A 17,627-nucleotide genomic window follows, 5' to 3' on the forward strand; every position below is an offset into this window, starting at 1 on the left:
AAAAGGTAGAGGAATGGGGAGAAAATGGAAGTAACCATGAAGGAGAACAGGCTACCTCTCAGGGTGGTAACAATGTCCCCAAATCCACTGTGGTATAGACACCCAGCTCTGTGAACACTTTATAGACGAGTTTTAAGTAGGTGAATGACATGGTACATGATTTAGGCATCGGTAAAGCGCTGTATTCTTTACGTACATTGCCCATGCTCACAAACCTCCAGCTCCACCCCACCTCACTCAAGTGAAATACAGTCTTCACAGTCAGCTACCTCATCCCAAATTTTCTCCTATCCTTCACCACTCCTTGCCAGTATTCATTCCATTCAAGCCACATGGGCCTCTTTATGTTTCTTAAGACTTGAGCCTCACGAGTTTAGACTTGGGCCTCTCTCTGTCTTTGCCAAATGTGACTTTCTCAGTGAGCCCTATTTAAAACTGCAACCCTCCCAAACAAGCAAGGCTGTGGAAGTTCATCACCACCAGAGTAGCCTATAAGAAATTAAAGGGATCTAACCACATGAAAAATAAAACCACCACAGTGATGGTAGAAAATAACTTTAACTCTAACAAGAAAGTTAAAATACAAACACTAAAAATAAATGAAGCTGAGTGAATGGCACATGTAATTTCAGATTCTCAGGAGACTGAGAAAGGAGGATCACTTGAGGTCAGGAGTCAGGTACCAATCTTGACAATAGAGGAAACATTGTCTCAAGAAACTAAATAAAAAAAACTACTAATTCCAACAATTTATTAAGATACACAATATATGAAAGATGTAATCTATGACACCATTAACATAAAATGCAATTTTATTTTTGAGGGCTTTTTTTTTTTTTTTTTGGCCTGGTACGTGCTTTTGTTTCCTTTTTGTTGTTTGTTTTTCTTTTTTGTGGGGAGGGAGTTGAGACAGAGTCTATGTAGCCCTGGCTGTCTTGGAACTTGCTACCATAGACCAAGCTGGCCGAGAAATCACAGCAATCCACCTGCCTCTGCATCCCAACATCTGAGATTAAAGGCATATTTTTGTTTTCTTTTTTTTTTTTTTTTTTTTTTTTTTTTTTTTTGGTTTTTCGAGACAGGGTTTCTCTGTGTAGCTTTGCGCCTTTCCTGGAACTCGCTTTGGAGACCAGGCTGGCCTCGAACTCACAGAGATCCGCCTGGCTCTGCCTCCCGAGTGCTGGGATTAAAGGCGTGCGCCACCACCGCCCGGCCCTATTTTTGTTTTCTTAAGAGGTCTTGCTTTTTTACCAAGGCTAGCCTCTAATATGCAATTCCCCTGCCTCTGCTTCCTGAGTGCTGAGACTATACGCGTAAACCAGTTGAAGTTAAAATTTTAGCATCTTAGAACAGACTATAACTTATAAGATGCTTTGTGTATGCCTATGATAACCACAAAGAAAAACTTAGAATAGATACACAATAAATAAAGACCAAAAAAATCAAAAACTGTGATCATTTTTTTAATAAAATCACAAAGGAAAATATCAAGAAAGAAACTGAAAGTGAAAAAACTACAAATCAGAACATAATCATTGTGGTAAGGGCTTTCAATCTATCATTAACTACAAATGGATTACATTCCCCAATCAAAAGATTTTTTTAAAATGATCAAACAACATATTGCCATAATCAACTTTAACCTTCAGGAAGAAAATAAGCTGAAAGCGAGAGGATTAAAATAGATATTCCATGTAAATGAGATCCCAAAGAAAGCAGAGGTATTTTACCAGACACAAAACATTTTAAGCCAAAAATTGCCACAAAAAAGTCATCATCTGATAAAAAGTCAATTCTCAAGAAAATATAACAATTGTAAATATATCCCAAACTTGGAGTAACAAATAGATAGGCAAATGTTAACAGAATTGAAGACAAAATTACAGTGATCTAATACTAGGGATTTCAATACCCAACTTTTAAGAAAGGATAGATCTGGACATATAATCATTAAGAAAAAAGTTAACATGAACAATACTACAGATCAAATGAACTAAACCAACATATTTAGAATATTACACTCAACAATAAAATACACACTATTTTTTAATCACAAATGTAACATTTTCTAGGGTAGATTATATGATAAGCCACAAAACAAATGTTAATAAATTCAAGATTTTAAGTGGTATTAATTTTCAGACCACAGATGGTATGACACTATTATAGAAATCACTGATGAGAAAAAAAATTTAAGCCGGGCGGTGGTGGCGCACGCCTTTAATCCCAGCACTCGGGAGGCAGAGCCAGGCGGATCTCTGTGAGTTCGAGGCCAGCCTGGGCTACCAAGTGAGTTCCAGGAAAAGGCGCAAAGCTACACAGAGAAACCCTGTCTCAAAAAACCAAAAAAAAAAAAAAAAAAAAAATTTAAAAATTCACAAGTATATGGAAACTGAGCAACACATTCCCAAAAAATCTATAGGTTAAAGAAGAAATCAAAGGAGAGATAATAAAACACCTTGGGATAAACTAAAGTGGAAATATAAATAGCAAAGCATGTGTCAGGACAAAGTCCAAGAATGGATTTATGTGAGGAGAATTCTAAGCGCTTTTGAGAAAACTCCAAGAAGACAAGACAGAAGTCTTGTGATCTCAGTTTTTTTTAATGTTTTTTCATGCCCCTCCCAGGTGTAGCAGATAGGAGTGAATTTACTTCAGAATATTCATTACGACTGGCTATTGATATTTATTGATATGCCTCTGTGGAAAAATATGTTTTTGCCATATGTGTCTCACCCACCACATGTGGCTTGCCCCTGTGATTGTACACTTTAATCATGTGACTTCTTTTAACCCATAGAGTAAAAAACGTCTGAAGCTCTGAATAAAGTTAGCTATTGCATGAGACTTTAGTCTGCCTCACTTATCGACTCCATCCTCCCAGGTCCCACTGCCTCTAAAGCAGTAAACACATATAAACACGGTAAAAGCAGTTCTAAAAGGAAACTTTAAAACAATGAATGCCTATTTAAGAAAAAAGAAATAATCTAACTACCCAAACCAAGGGTCTAGAAAAAGATCAAAACTCAAAGACATCAAAAAGGAAACTAAAAATCTAAATAGAACAATGAAAAAAGTCTAAAAAACAGATAAGATCAATGAATCTACAAGCTAGTGTTTCAAAAGAAAGAGAAAAATGTCTGATTAGACTAAGAAACTTGGCAGGAACCTGGAAACAGGAACTGAAACAGAAGCCATAAAGGATTGCTGCCTACTGGCTTCCTTCCCATGGCTTGCTTGCTCAGCCTGCTTTCTTATACCACCTAGTGGCACCACCTTCCATTAGGCTGGGCCCTTTCTCATCAACCATTAATCACGAAAATGCCCCCACAGACTTGCCTATAGCCAATGTGATGCAAGTATTTTCTTAGTTGAGGTTCCTCCAGCCCAGTGGTTCTTCTAGCCCAATGTTCCTCTAAGACCCGTTAATATAGTTCCTCATGTTGTATTGACTCCCAACCATAAAATCTGTTTCATTGCTACTTCATAACTGTAATTTTGCTACTGTTATGAACTGCAATATAAACATTTTTGGAGACAGAGGTTTGCCAAAGTGGTCATGACCCACAGGTTGAAAACTATTGCTCTAGCCAAAACTGTATAGATTTGTGTCAAGTTGACAAAAAAAAAAAAAAAAAAAAAAAACAGGGCAGATCTATACATAAATTCTCAAGATTCAAAAAAAAAAAAAAAAAAAACAACTGCTTGATCTAATTAAATTAAGAAACATTTCAGGGGTCTGGAGCCATGGCTTACAGGTAAGAGCAGTATCTTGCAAAGGACCCAGATTTGCTCCCAGAACTCACATGACACTCACAGTCCCCTGTGAGTCCAGTTCTAGGGTATCTGACACCCACTTCTGGCCTCTGCAGTCACACACATGATGCATACCTGCAGGCAAACACTTACAAACATAAAACAAAAATTAATAAATTTTTTTATTTAAAAGTTTCAGGTTAGAAAATCTATGTAGCCACAGATGGCCTCGAACTTCTGATCCACCTACCACCACTGTCTAAGGGCTAGGGTACAGGAGTGTGCCAGCAAGACTTGGGTTTTTGTAGGTAAAACTGACGAACCTTTTAGATCCAGACTAATCAAGAAGAGAGAGAGAGAGAGAGAGAGAGAGAGAGAGAGAGAGAGAGAGAGAGAGAGAGAGAGAGAGAAAGAGAAAGAGAACACAAAACAGAAATGACATTACAACAGATCCCATGGTAAATGCAAAAGATCACTGGGTACTAGTATGAACACCTTAGAAAGCCTAGAAGAGTGCATACATCTATAGACACTTAAAACCTACCTGAACAGAATCATAAGAACACAGAAAACCTGAACAGATCAATAATGAGTGATGAGATTGAATTAAAAAGCCTCCCAACAAAGAAAAGCCCAGGACCAGATGGTTTTACTGCTGAATTGCACCAAACTGTTAAAGAAAACTTCTATGAATTATCAAACTATTTGAAAAATCTGGAAGAGAATCATTCCAACCTCAGTCCATGATACCAACATTATCCTGATTCCAAGAGCAAACATATGAAGAGGAAGGAAAGATGAAGGAAGAAGACTGCAAACCAACATACCTGATGAATACAGATGCAAGAAATCTTACGACTACTGACTCCAAACAACACATCAAGAAAATCATACTCCAGGATTAAGTGGTATCTTTCTCAAAGATGCTAGAAGAAAAAGAAGCTATTTACACCATTGTAGGGAATGTAAATTAGTACGGCCTTTATGGAAAACAGTATGGGTTCCTTAAAATATTTTTAAAATTACTATATGATCCAACAATCACTTCTAGTAAGCATCTAAAAGAAATTAAATGATATTAAATATATTGCATCTTCTTTTCAGCATTACTCACAATATCCAAGATAATCAACTCAAGTGTCTGTCAATGGATGATTACATAAAGAAAATGTGCTGTTTTTGTGGGGTTGTGGTATAGTATTCAACCTTTCAAAAGAAAATCTTGTGATATTTAACAACACAGATTAATCTGGAGCATATTATACTAAGAAAAAAGCCAAGCACGGAAAAATAAATACTGTATGATTTTACTTATTTGTGAAATATAAAGTAATTGATCTCACAGAAGCAGAGTGCAGAATGGTAACAGCCAGGAACTAGAAGACTGGAGGGGGGGGGGGTAACCTAGGAAAATACAAATTAAATGGCACAAAGTTTCTTGAGGATTCTGAAAAAATGCTAGAACTTATTGTACAACATAGACACTATGGTTAATGCTAATACTTGAAAACACCTAAGAGTTTAGATCTTAAATATTCTGTGATGGTTAGCTTTAATTGTCAACTTGACCCAACCTAGAATCACTAGGAAGACAGTCTCAATTTGGGGATTGTATACCCTGGTTTGGACTCCATACAAATCTGTGCAGGATTATCTGAATTAAGTGGGAAAACCCAACCCACTGTGGTTGGCATCATTCCCTTGGCACTTGCTGCCAAGTCTGAAGAACAGAGCTGGATTCCTAGAACCCATATGGTAGAAGAAGAGAATCAACTCTGACAACTTTATCCTCTGATCTCTGCCCATGCATGCATGTGTGAGGACAACTGAAGAAGTGTGCGTGTGTGCACACACACACACATACACACATACACACACACACACACACACACACACACACACACACACACACACACATACACACAAATGTAATTAAAAAACTTTTTAAAGGCTACCAATTCTTTGAACACAGCTCAAAAGTCATCATCAAGAAGATACACAGTTTTTTGTTTGTTTTTTCTTTTGCAGTGCTGGGGATCAGACCTATGGCCTTACACATATTAAGCAAGCGTTCTACCTGTAAAGCCATTCCCCCCATTCATGAAGCCTACATTTTTAAATCCCAGCTGATAGAACTCATAGACTAATTATATATATATATATATACACACACACACACACACACACACACACATAAAATACACACATACACTCATACTTTTCCTCACTGGCTCTAGCTATAGGACATTAAGAAATCATGCAATGTAGTTGGGAACATGAACTCACAGCAGTTCGGAGCACATATCAATGCACAAAATCAAGCCACCCAAAGTCCCAGCATCAAAACAGGAGGGGCTCATGAAGTCCCACCCCCGTCTGAGGAGCTGTCTGACAAACGGTGGCTGCTAAGGAAGGAAAAGTCAGTTTTCTTCAGTGATGTAGACCCTGAAAGACTACGCATGCTCCAGCAGATGGAGCCACCCATCTGTACAAACAGGCAGCACTAAATGGACTCCATGGGTATCTTTAAAAAGAGAGCACATGTAGTTGGGAGGGAAAGAACAGGGGAAGAATTTGAGTAAAAAGAAAGAAGAGTGGATTTAATCATAACACATCATATGCATATATGATATTAAAGAGAAACATTTTAAAAGAAGTCATTTAACCTTTGTAGCAGTGTTCTCATCTATAAAATGAAGGTTGAATATTTATGTTCCTCCCAAAAAAATAACAATATTTTTCACACAAAAATCTATAGAAAATGTTCAAAACCGTTTTACACATAATAGCTCCAAACTGGCAACAATTCAAATATCCATCAACAGAAGAATAATCAAATTGTAGTATATCCATGTAACAGAATGCTACTCACAGAATGGAATGAACTACTTATACACATAACAGAGGAATACCAGATATTACACCCACAGAAAGAAACGGCAAGCGAGTATCCAATGATTCTGTTTATATGAAGCTACATATTAGGCAAAAGTAATCTTAGCTAAGAAAAAGAGGAGGAGGAGGAGGAGGAGGAGGAGGAGGAGGAGGAGGAGGAGGAGGAGGAGGAGGCTGTTGAGCTGGTTGGAGGGATTGAGAAGGAGCAGGAAGGAACTTCCTGGAAGGATAGAAATATTCTACAAATGGGCTAGAGAGATGGCTCAGCAGTTAAGTGCACTATTTCCTCTTCCAGAGGACCCAGGTTCAATTCCCAGCATGCATATAGAGACTTAGAACCATTTGTAACTCCAGTTCCAAGGGAACCAGTGCCCTCTTCTGGCTTCTGTAGGCAATGCAGGAATGTGGTGCATAGCACACATACAAGCAAAACACCCATACACATAAAATGAAATCACAGAAAAAAAAAAAAAAAAGAAATGCTTTACATATGGATTAGTGGTTCACAGTTTATATTCTAGAATAAACCCATACAGTGGGGAAGAACATACTGTGGGACCGACTTCCAATTTAGCTGTTCACTAGAATCATAATTATGTAACTTATTTTCTTTCATAATATAAAATAACATCTACTTTACAAAGTTAAGTGGTAATGCACTAGAGTGGAAATTTCCACCAGATGACACAGAGATGCCCAAATAATTTCTGAAATATTACAGAAAACCCAGTACATGATAAATGTTTTCCTCTTTTTCCCACTTCTCTCCCATTTCAAGACCCTGAGGGTCAGTATCAACAACTGAAGACCTCTCCCCTACAGCAGGAAAGAAAGACTGCAGCACTGTACAGCTCACTGGTTACGCAGAAATACCTCCTTTCAGTCATTCCAACCAGTCTGTGAAGCTGTGAACTCTACAAGCCTTCCCAAGAAAGACAGCTTTAGAGGACACACACTTTGCAAGCAGACACCAAATCCTATGACCATAAGAAATAATATGAAGAATATGAAGAATGTGGTAGCCACTGGAAAACAGAGCGGACATCCAAAGGGCACACTGAGGAGAATGTGATCTCTACAGTCAGACTCATACATACTCCCAAGGCTGCCATGTACGCATTACATGTGTTAGGAAAGTTATCTAATTGCTTTTTTAAGAGTTCACAGTTAGACAAAGGGAGTAGAAATATTTACCCTGTAGGTTTATTTTCAAATATAAAGAAATTTTATGTGAAGAACCTGACAGCCCAGAACCACTATTCAAAACCTGATAACTGTACAATACAGAAATTATGAGTGACTGTTCATGAAGTTTCCTGATTTTCTGAATTATAACTATACGACAATTACAAACACCAAAGGCTGAAATTATTAAATTTAAATATACTTTTAAATTATAGAATAAGAATAATGGCTCAGAATGGAATCATAACCTCTTAAATTCTACCAGATCCTGATTTACTCCAAATCTCACCACCATGCCTCAAGCACTGCTGTTCCATTTGGCACTTAATAGATTATTACCTCTGCCTCCAAACTGAAATAAGTCATGACGCTGAGGCAGAATTCTGAAAAAGAGGGTAGCCTGGGCTACACAGCAAAACCTTGTCTCAAAAAAAAATTCAAATTTTCTTCCTTCTAGGAAAATTCAAGATAGTTCTTTGAACAAAAGGAAAACTACTGCAATGTGTACACTAATAAACATGAGTAGGTGGTATGTGCTTCACTATACAGCATCTCAAGATTGCAAGAATTTCTGGGAAGCAATCCCTTCAATGATATAATCTTTAAAAAAGAATTCAAAGACAGCACAAGAGTGGAACACATTAAAAATTAAAACAGTAGCAGTATGTAGGTTAAAGGGCCATGTCCTCATTTCTGCAAAAGAGAGATTTAAATGACTAACAAGTACAAGAAAACATGTTCAAATCACTAGCCATTAGGTAAACAAATCAAAACCACAATGAGGTATCACTTCACATCACTCAGCTATCTACAGTCAAAAAGACAGGACTAGAATGTCAGAGGAAATGGAGAAAATGGAACCTTCCTCACACACTGCAGTGGGAATGTAAACTGGTACAGCTGACCTAGTACAGCATCTGGCCATTCCTTAGTGAGTCACCATACAACCCAGCAATTCCACTCCTACAGCCACTCACAGGAAATGAACACACGAGACCACACAAAACTTACACAAGAATGTCCACAGCAGCACTGCCCTAACAACTACAAATAAAAACATACAAATGACCAAGAATTGTCCAACAGGTAAATAAAATGGGGGATGCCTACACAGTAGAATGTTAGCTACTCATAAAAAGGAGTGAAGCGCTAGTACATGCTGTCGTATAAACGATTCTTTAAAATGTGCCAAACAGAAGTAGCAAGATACAACAGACCACGTATTATATGATTTTATTAGTGTGCTATGTCTGGTAAGGCAAACCCATGGGTTAGTATTCAGCTGGGATTAGAGGTCAGGAAGGTCTGGGGCAAAACTGTATCATCTGGACATGACAGGATCCCTGAGCTCACACACTCACAGCAGCTGTGGTTGCCCGCATGCAAACTGAACAACACAAAGCCAGTCAATATGCTAGCACAGGGTGGGAAGAGGGTCATGGGCTCCCACTCCTAACTGAGGAGCTTTGGGAGAGTCAGTTTTCTTTAAGGGTATAACCCCACTCCAGTAGATGGCCCCAAACCTAGGAGTTACAGGCAGCACAAATTGGAGTCAGTGGGTTATTAAAAAGAAACACACTGTCAGTCACATTTGGTTCTAGAATAAAGTATCTCTTATCCTCTTTAACTTAAAAAAGTTTTAAAGAGGATACAAAATTGAGGGGGTAATAAGGAGGTGGGTGGATCTGGGAGGTATTAGGGGGAGGAACAGGTGATGAATATGATCAAAGTAAGTTGTAGTTTTTAAAAAAAACTTCAAAGAATTAAAAATAAAAAACTTCAAAGAATTAAAAATAATTCTTTCTTTAAAAAAAGAAAGTCTAAATGTTTTCCTGAGCTTGGTACTTAACACTGTTATAGATAAATTCAAAAGCTATCAATAATTTTTCACATTTTTGATAAGTACAAACTAAGTATATTAGAGCAAAAATGAATATCTTTAAAAGTAATACAGAAACTTCATAATTCCTTATTGTTTAAAGAGTTTTTCAATTGCTTCAGTACATACTGCCATGAATAAATCAACCGAGAAGTATTCTGTCAATATGGCTTGGCCAACTGAAAACAGCAGCACCACCTCTTTCTTCAAAAGTAGGCCAACATATACTACAATTTTTACAAATAAAATGGGGACATGGGTGTCTTTTATGGAAAAATATCAATCGTGTAGATTGCTAAAAAAAAGACTGATATATAGCAGTTCATTCTCTACTTTTGCAAGCTTTCAAAATACACAAGAAACCCACTATTTAAATTTAAGGTCAGTCTGAGCTACAAAGACCTGTCTCATGAGACCAGAAATGTGCTGGAATGATATCTCAGCCAGTGAAGTGTTTGCCACACAAGCAATAGCATCAAACATGAGTCACTGATTTCAACTCTCAGTACCCACCGAAAAAAAATGCAAGTATGGTTACCCACAGTTATAAACCAGGATCAGGGAAGCACAAACAGGATTACTAAGACTTGCTGACCAGCTACCCTGTCTAACCAGTAAAGCAAGGCCCAGGTCCCAGCAAAAGGTCCTGTCTCAAAAAATAAAGTGGCCAGCTCCTGAGGAATGGCAGCTGAGCTTGGCCTCTGGCTTCTACCTACGCCAGTAGATTAAAAAAAAAAAAAAAAGTGGGGTGGGGGAGAGAACTACTTAGCAACATTCATGAAATCCTTAGTATGTTAGAGAGGGAATACTCTTTTACTAAGGGTAGCTCCAGCACTGGACTGCAGATATTTTTTCACTGTCTGAATCTATGAGTTTGCTTTCTCTTCGTGTAATAAGACAGCTAACCAAAAGCAACTTGGGGTGGGTGGATTTCAGCTTAAAGTTTACAGTCTGTCATGAAGGAAAGTCACGATGGATTCAGCCTGGATGCAGGAACTGAAGCAGAGGGTACAAAGAAAGCTGCTTACTGGCTTGCCTCTCCTGGCTGTCTCAGCTAGCTTTTCTGAACTACCAGGGACCACCTGTCTAAGGGTGGCACCATAAGCAGTGGGCAGGGCTCTCTCTCATCTATCATCAATTAAGAAAATGTCCCATAGAACTGTCTACAGGCCAATGTGATGGAGGAATTTTCTCAATTTAGATTCCCTCTTCCCAGATGACTAATCAAGCTGACAAAAAAAAAAAAAACTTAAACAGCAAGACTTAGCCAAAAATGCTTGTAAAAAAGTTACATCACCCAAAAAGAAAAAAAAAATGCAAAAAGAATTACATTGACTTAATTTTTATTAAACAAGCCACTTGCAGTATTTTCAATTTTTCACTTTATTATTTTATGTGTACAGGTGTTTGTCTATGTACTATTTGCATGTCCGGTACATGAGGAGACCAGAAGAGGGTGTCAGATCCCCCAGAACTGGTGATGAACCATCATGTGATTGCTGGGAATTGAACCTGGTTCATTTCCTCTAAAAGAGCAACTGGTGCTCTTGATCCTCTGAGCCATTTTCCCATCCACAGCCATTTGTAATTTTTATGTCGACAGTTTCAAAAATGATAATTCCACAGTATTGATATTGTACCATTAGTGAAGACTGTTATATTACCTAGCATATAACAGCATACACTGTGTATACAAGTATGTATATGTGTGTGGGTATGCATGAATGTGTGTGGATGCCATAGGTTAATGTCAGATGTTTATTCAGCCACTCTCTACCTTATTATTTATGTGTGCACATATGGGCAAACACGAAGGCCAAAGGTTCACTGTCCACTGTTTTTGTTTTTGTTTTTTGCTTTTTGGAGACAAGGTCTCTCACTGAATCTGCAATTCTCTACTCAGATAGCCTGGCTGGTCATCAAGCCCCTGGAATCTACCTGTCTCTGCCACAACCACCATCACCCTAGTAGTGTGGCTACAGACGTATACTGCTACATGTGTCTCCTCAAAATTCATATTGAAATCCTACTTCTGAGGTAACAGTAATAGGTAAACACTTGGGGAGATAATTAAGAGCAAGGGTCTTCATAAACAGGATTGATACCCTTATAAGAGAGGTTAAAAAAAAGACCTCCGTCCCTCCTCATGTGGGGGTATAGAAGGTGTCATCTAAAATCAGAAAGTAGGTCATCACTAAACACAGAATCAGCTAGCACCTTCATCTTGGACTTCCCCAACCGGAACCGTGAGAAATCAATCCCTGTTCTCTATACACTTCTCAGTTTAAGGTCTTTTGTTACAGAAGCCCAGCAGACTAACTCGGAGAATTTTACAAATGCAGCTCAAGGGAATGGGGAAAAGAGCAGGAACGGAGCATTTGCTGATGGCTTGCTATGCGGTTCTTTACAGAAACAATCCTTTTCTGCTGATAACAATTTTATGAGGTGGATGGTATCCAAATGAGGGAAGCTGAAGGACAAGGTGCAATTGAGACTCTGGCCTTCAAAGCCACCACACCCCACTTTCTCCCACCAACGTCATTTCCCAAGTGACATTTAAAAATGACTCTATTAAAGATAGGTATCAGTGGACATTTTCAAGTCATTTCAGTGTGCTTAAGTCAATCTGCAAGCATTTTGCAGAAAGTCATGGTTAACATAAAAAAAATACCAATGCAAAGCACCAACATAGGCCAGGGTGGGTTAGTGCTGTGCTTATCAACCTTAACTCTGGATTCTAACACATCACCAGCAAGTGATCTGGGTAAGTCATAATCTCTTTGAGCCCCAGGTTCCCTATTCATAAATGTCCACATCACCTGTCTCATTCTTTCCTCCATACGATGCTGATGAAAAAAAAAATCTGTAAATTGTAGTACATACATAAGGAATCATTGTGTTCGGAAAGATAATTGTAGTGAATTGCTATTTCGTGAACAATAACTTGGCACACTTGAGAAATACAGTCCCCCACCAGCAGGAAGCAGCCCTAGGGCTGACAGGCCCTCTTCAGAGGGAGCCTCTTGACAGCAGCAGGTGCTGCTTGGCCAGCAATTTTCTGGCTGCTTTCTAACAAGTTCAAAGCTCTCTGCAGTCAGCTACTGACTCTAACCTGCTCCCTTGAGCAAACCTGAGCAGAGGGGAGGTGCTAACAAATTCCTGGGGTGAGGACACTGAGGCAGGAGGATCCCAGGTGAGAGGCCTTGCTTTTGCACCTGAAGCCCCAACGTTAAACATTTGTAAAATGGGAAAGAAAAAAAAATCCTTCCACCCACTGCTCCCCTGAGAGAGCTAAGACCTGAATCAAGTTTCATGGAAGTGTGGCCAACCCCTGGCGGAAAAGATGCTGAAGTGGTCAACTGCCAAATGCAGGCAAGCAGCTCCTGAGGACCCCGCGGCAGGGACATGCCAGAAGCCTGGACTACCTGCTAGAGACAGAATCCTGCCCCGGGCTCGCTCCCGGCCCGGACGGAGCTCACGGTCCCAAGACCCTCACAGCCCAGTGGGGCTGAGGGCCGGCTGGACCCTCCCCACCCCGGCCGGGCCTCCTCGGTCAACCCCCACGGCTCCCCTCCCCGGTCCCACGCCCAGGTGCCTGAGGAGGTGGAAGGGTGTTCCGCCGCCATCTTGTCCCCTCAGCCCCGCAACACAGGCTGCCCGCGCCCCTCTTGGGCCCGTCCGGGTCGAGGAGACGCGCGCCCCTCGCGGACACTTACCCGGGCCGCCCTGCGCACTTCGGGGCGGCTCCCAATGTCCCGGCGGGAAAGGGGCGGGGTGGGGCGGGGCGGCCGCCGAGAACCGGGCGGGGCGGATGGCCTGCGCACCACGTGACGCCAGCCGAAGCCTAGCCCCGCCCCCTAGGCTGTCCCGGGCTATTCGCGCAGGCGCATCCGGGCTCACGCCTTGGAAAAGTGAAGAGTTTGCTCAGTGCTTACTTCCCCAAAGCTGTTCTTTTTCCTTGCACTGATAGTCCTCGGATTTTGGCCACACGGGCCCCTTTCTCAGATTCAGCCTTCCCTCCTGCCTGTCTTATCACCACAGTCCACATATGAAGGACCTAGCAGGTCCTCTTGAGAAATCTGTGCATGATAGTGTCTTACAAAAGCACTTGGAGCTTAGCCAAGTGGAGCTTAGCCTGAATTTAAGGCTTGTTTCAGATGTCCTGTGCCAGACTTGGATCCAAGGAGCCAAGTACAAAGACCTAACAGATATGTTTAAGCTATTTCGAAGACATAAGCACAAGATGAATATGTGTTGATATTTAAATCACAGTTCTAAACTAAATGGAAAAGAGATTGTGCACATCACAGTACCAAGGGAGTATTCCAGGCTACTTTTCATCCAGCTGACGCTGAGATTCTGAGTTCCCTCACCCTTCTTACCCACAGCAGGTGGGAAACCAATGGGTACTGAAGTCTACCTCACTTTCAGGAGTGGAAAAGCTGTGGAAGCAGGTGCACACTATATTAGTGGTTCCTTCTAGGTCCTCTCTCTTGGTTTCTTGGAAAACCCATTCGTTCACTTGTCTGACAACTAGTTATGAAGCACCTGCCATGTTAGATACACTAACTGCTTAGAGTTAATGATGAACAAAATAGATCTTCCTCAGAAAAATATCCTTGGGGGAAAAAAATGGTCTTGATATGGGAGGAAACACGAATAATAAACATCAAATGGGAACAGAAGGGTCATAGTACAACATAAATGATGGTCAGGGTGTTGTTTCTCTTATTAATCATCTTATCTTATTCCCATGAGCAATTTACAAGATATCTCCACTACTTCAATTACTATTCAGGTCTGGACTTAGTGCACTTTGGTTTCTGCCCATTCTTTCCAAAGTCACTAAGGATTTCCCTACTGCAAATCCTGCTGACATTATCACCACAACTTGCAGTAGCTTTAAATTTTAATTTCCCCAAAGGCCCAGGTATTAAAGGCTTTGGTTCAGTGGTGGTCTTACCAGAGACCAAGGCCATGAATCTATGTTTAATAAAAGGGAGAAAAATAGAAAAGATACTGATTAAAGAGCAGTGTGGGAAAGTCAGTCAGTGAAGCTACCTCAAGCATTCAAGCACAGCATCAGCCCTGTCTTCTAAGGCACTGTCACCAGGCCTGATTGACCATTATTGCAAGACTGTCAAGTAGTGTCTGAGGGTGACTGTTGCTCTGATGTTGACTATGACCAAAACCAACTTGGGGAGGAAAAGGTTCATTCTGCTTACACTTCTGGGCAACAGTCCATCACAGAGGGAAGCAAGGGAGGAACTCAAGCGGTGCAGGAACCCGGGGCAGGAGCTGATGCAGAACCCATAGAGGAGAGCTGCCTACTGGCTTGCTCCTCATGGCTTGCTCAGCCTGCTTTCTTACAGAACCCAGGACCACCAGCCCGAGTGTGGCACTGCCCAGGATAGGATAGGCCCTCTCCCATCAGTCACTAATTAAGAAGATGCCCCACAGGCTTGCCTGGCTACGGCCCTATGGAGGCACTCCCCCCGCATCTTCCCTTCTCTGAGATGACTGCAGCTTGTGTCAAGCTGACATAAACTAGCCAGCACAGGTAGGTTTTGTCCATAGAAAGCTGTCTGATCACTAGTTTTGATGCTTGTACAAGATGCTTATACATCAGACCTGTTTTTAGAATCCGAGGTGATTTGGGGAGAAATTACCCAGAGCAGAGGAACAGACACAAAATGGAAGTGGAGATGCCAAGCTTTTATTCTGCACTCTGTAGCAAGCAGCGTCCTCCTGCAACCTCAGAGAGCGAGGCTGCTTGGAGCCTGCTTGGGGTCCACTGGAGTAGTCAGCCCACAACCAGGCAAATTTAGAGGGAGGAATGGCACAGACCCTTCTACACACATCCATCCTGCTAGACCAGCCCTCCAGTGGGACTCAGGCACCTCTCCACCTGTCCTCTTGCTGACAAGCCCCAACCCAGCTGGTGATTGACAGGCTGAAGAACAGGCAAGTCAAAGAAGGTTCAGGCTACATCCTTGAAAAGCTGCCCAAGGGCCAAAGTCAGTGGCTATCTCTACTTTCCCTCACTCCTGTGCCTCCTCCTCTGCCGCTCTGTTATATTTGTTCACTTCATGTACTTTTAGAAATATACATAAATGGGCATTTTCTGTTCTTCACACTGTAGACACACTCTACTTGAGTATCCATTCTCAGTGGATCCCAAACCACAGTAGATGTAAGGGTTGATGTCAGGGACACCTGTTAGAAAACATACTTCAGGCCTCAGGTTGAACAACGTAATGAATCTGGGGTAGGGTGCTAGAATTTAGGAACCTCGCCCCAATGTCTGCTGATTCAGAGAATCAAGGAGCCATATTTTAAAATATTTTTCCTCAAAGTTTTCTCCTATTATTAATATGTATGACTTTATTATATTATTCCTGTTTTCATTGCATTAATGTTGGCAATTGAGGAGTAATTTTCTCAAAGTCTGTGGTCACAGGCATGGATGTATATTTGTTCATAAAGCACTTGCAGATTCAGACCACTGTACCATGAAACCATTACTCCAGTGGTTTTGTTTATAGTCTCACAATAGTGAATACTGTGAATCAAGAAGCAACATTGATTCAACTATGGGAGAACGCAAACTACTCCAGAGAGAAGCTGTTTGTGTCCACTCAGACTCTTCTATGGAAGTGATTTCAACTTGAAACAGTCAGTATACTGCACTTACATCTATAAACTCCAACTTGCTAATTATCTCTATCATTTTGCTTCTATGAGATTGCTGTTACTTCTTCATTTTCAACTTTACCACAGGGAAAGTAATATTATTTACTCATATCTATCAACATGATTCATAACTATTGCCTAATTATTTGGTATATTTATATTTGTTATATATGTGTCTGTCTTGAGTTGCTAATTAAAACTCTAGTCAGTCACTTAACATTGGTCCAATGGAGGCATTTATAGAAATACAGCTGAAGTATTTCTGAACAAACAACTTACAGCATGCCTCATACAGAAGTAATTCCTGTATTAAAAACATTTTCCTCAAATATCCTCATATTTATTGAAACTAATTAGAAGCAAACAGAAACTATGAGCATCCTTAGGGCACATTTACCTGCAGGCACTGGGTCCATTGTTGATAGTTTATTGTTTCTAGAGCTTCACAGCATGCATACTGTTGTGCAATGACTTGGTCTAAACTACTGAGTGGAATGAAAGAATGAATGATGCACTCTGCAGCCTTGGCACCTCCTTTGCCAAAGTCCTCCTAAGAGATGCTGCAGTGAGCAATGGATGGGTGGCTGTGGAAGCTGCTGCCTCAGCCAGTGAAGTCCACCTGTTCCTCCTTCAGTCCTAACCATGGAGTACGGATTCTCCCATTCCTGAAGGATCAAAACCACACAGAACAGATTCTCCCACTCCTGAAGAATCTAAACCACACAGTATAGATTCTCCCACCCCTAAAGAGTCCAAACCATACAGAACAGATTCTCCTACTCCTGGAAAGTCCAAGCCACACAGTTCAGACTCTCCCACTCCTGAAGAGTCCAAACCACACAGAATAGACACTCCCACTCCTGAAGAGTCCAAACCACACAGTACAAATTCTCTGGCTTCTAAGAGTCCAAACCACACAATACAGACTCTCCCACTCCTAAAGAGCCCATTTGATTTAAGAACTGTTTTTTTATCTTATTTCAAACACAAAGTTAGAATTAAATATCAATGTGGGGACTGGGGGGAAGGCTCAGTGAGTAAAGAGCTTGTCATGCAACCATGAGGACGGACCTCTGTTTGAACATCCACAAACCATGCAAAGCTGGGGCTGCAATGCATGCCTATAAAATCCCAGCAGCGGAGGTGAAGATTGAAAAATCCCCTGAAGCCCAAGGGCCGATAGCCTTGCATGCAGTAGGTAATGACAGCATCAAACAAG

General features: G+C 40.8%; 1 protein-coding gene across 3 annotated transcripts in view; it reads right to left on the reverse strand.

The window, feature by feature from the left end:
• Nucleotides 1-13,505, reverse strand: part of Scaper (S-phase cyclin A associated protein in the ER) — a 379,070-nt gene extending 365,565 nt beyond the window's left edge. Inside the window, exon 1 of one of the 3 annotated variants that reach the window (XM_052760973.1) lies at nt 13,432-13,505. The gene's annotated coding sequence lies outside the window, so the exon portion shown is untranslated. Of the gene's footprint in view, nt 1-4,583; nt 4,659-13,431 lie in introns of those variants that run through there. The other 2 variants (XM_052760997.1, XM_052760990.1) reach the window with 2 other exon arrangements.
• Nucleotides 13,506-17,627: the final 4,122 nt, after the last annotated feature.

This window comes from Peromyscus californicus, unplaced genomic scaffold (genome assembly GCF_007827085.1).
Source record: "Peromyscus californicus insignis strain IS unplaced genomic scaffold, ASM782708v3 Scaffold_11__1_contigs__length_118956290, whole genome shotgun sequence".
In the NCBI taxonomy this organism is placed as follows: domain Eukaryota; kingdom Metazoa; phylum Chordata; class Mammalia; order Rodentia; family Cricetidae; genus Peromyscus; species Peromyscus californicus.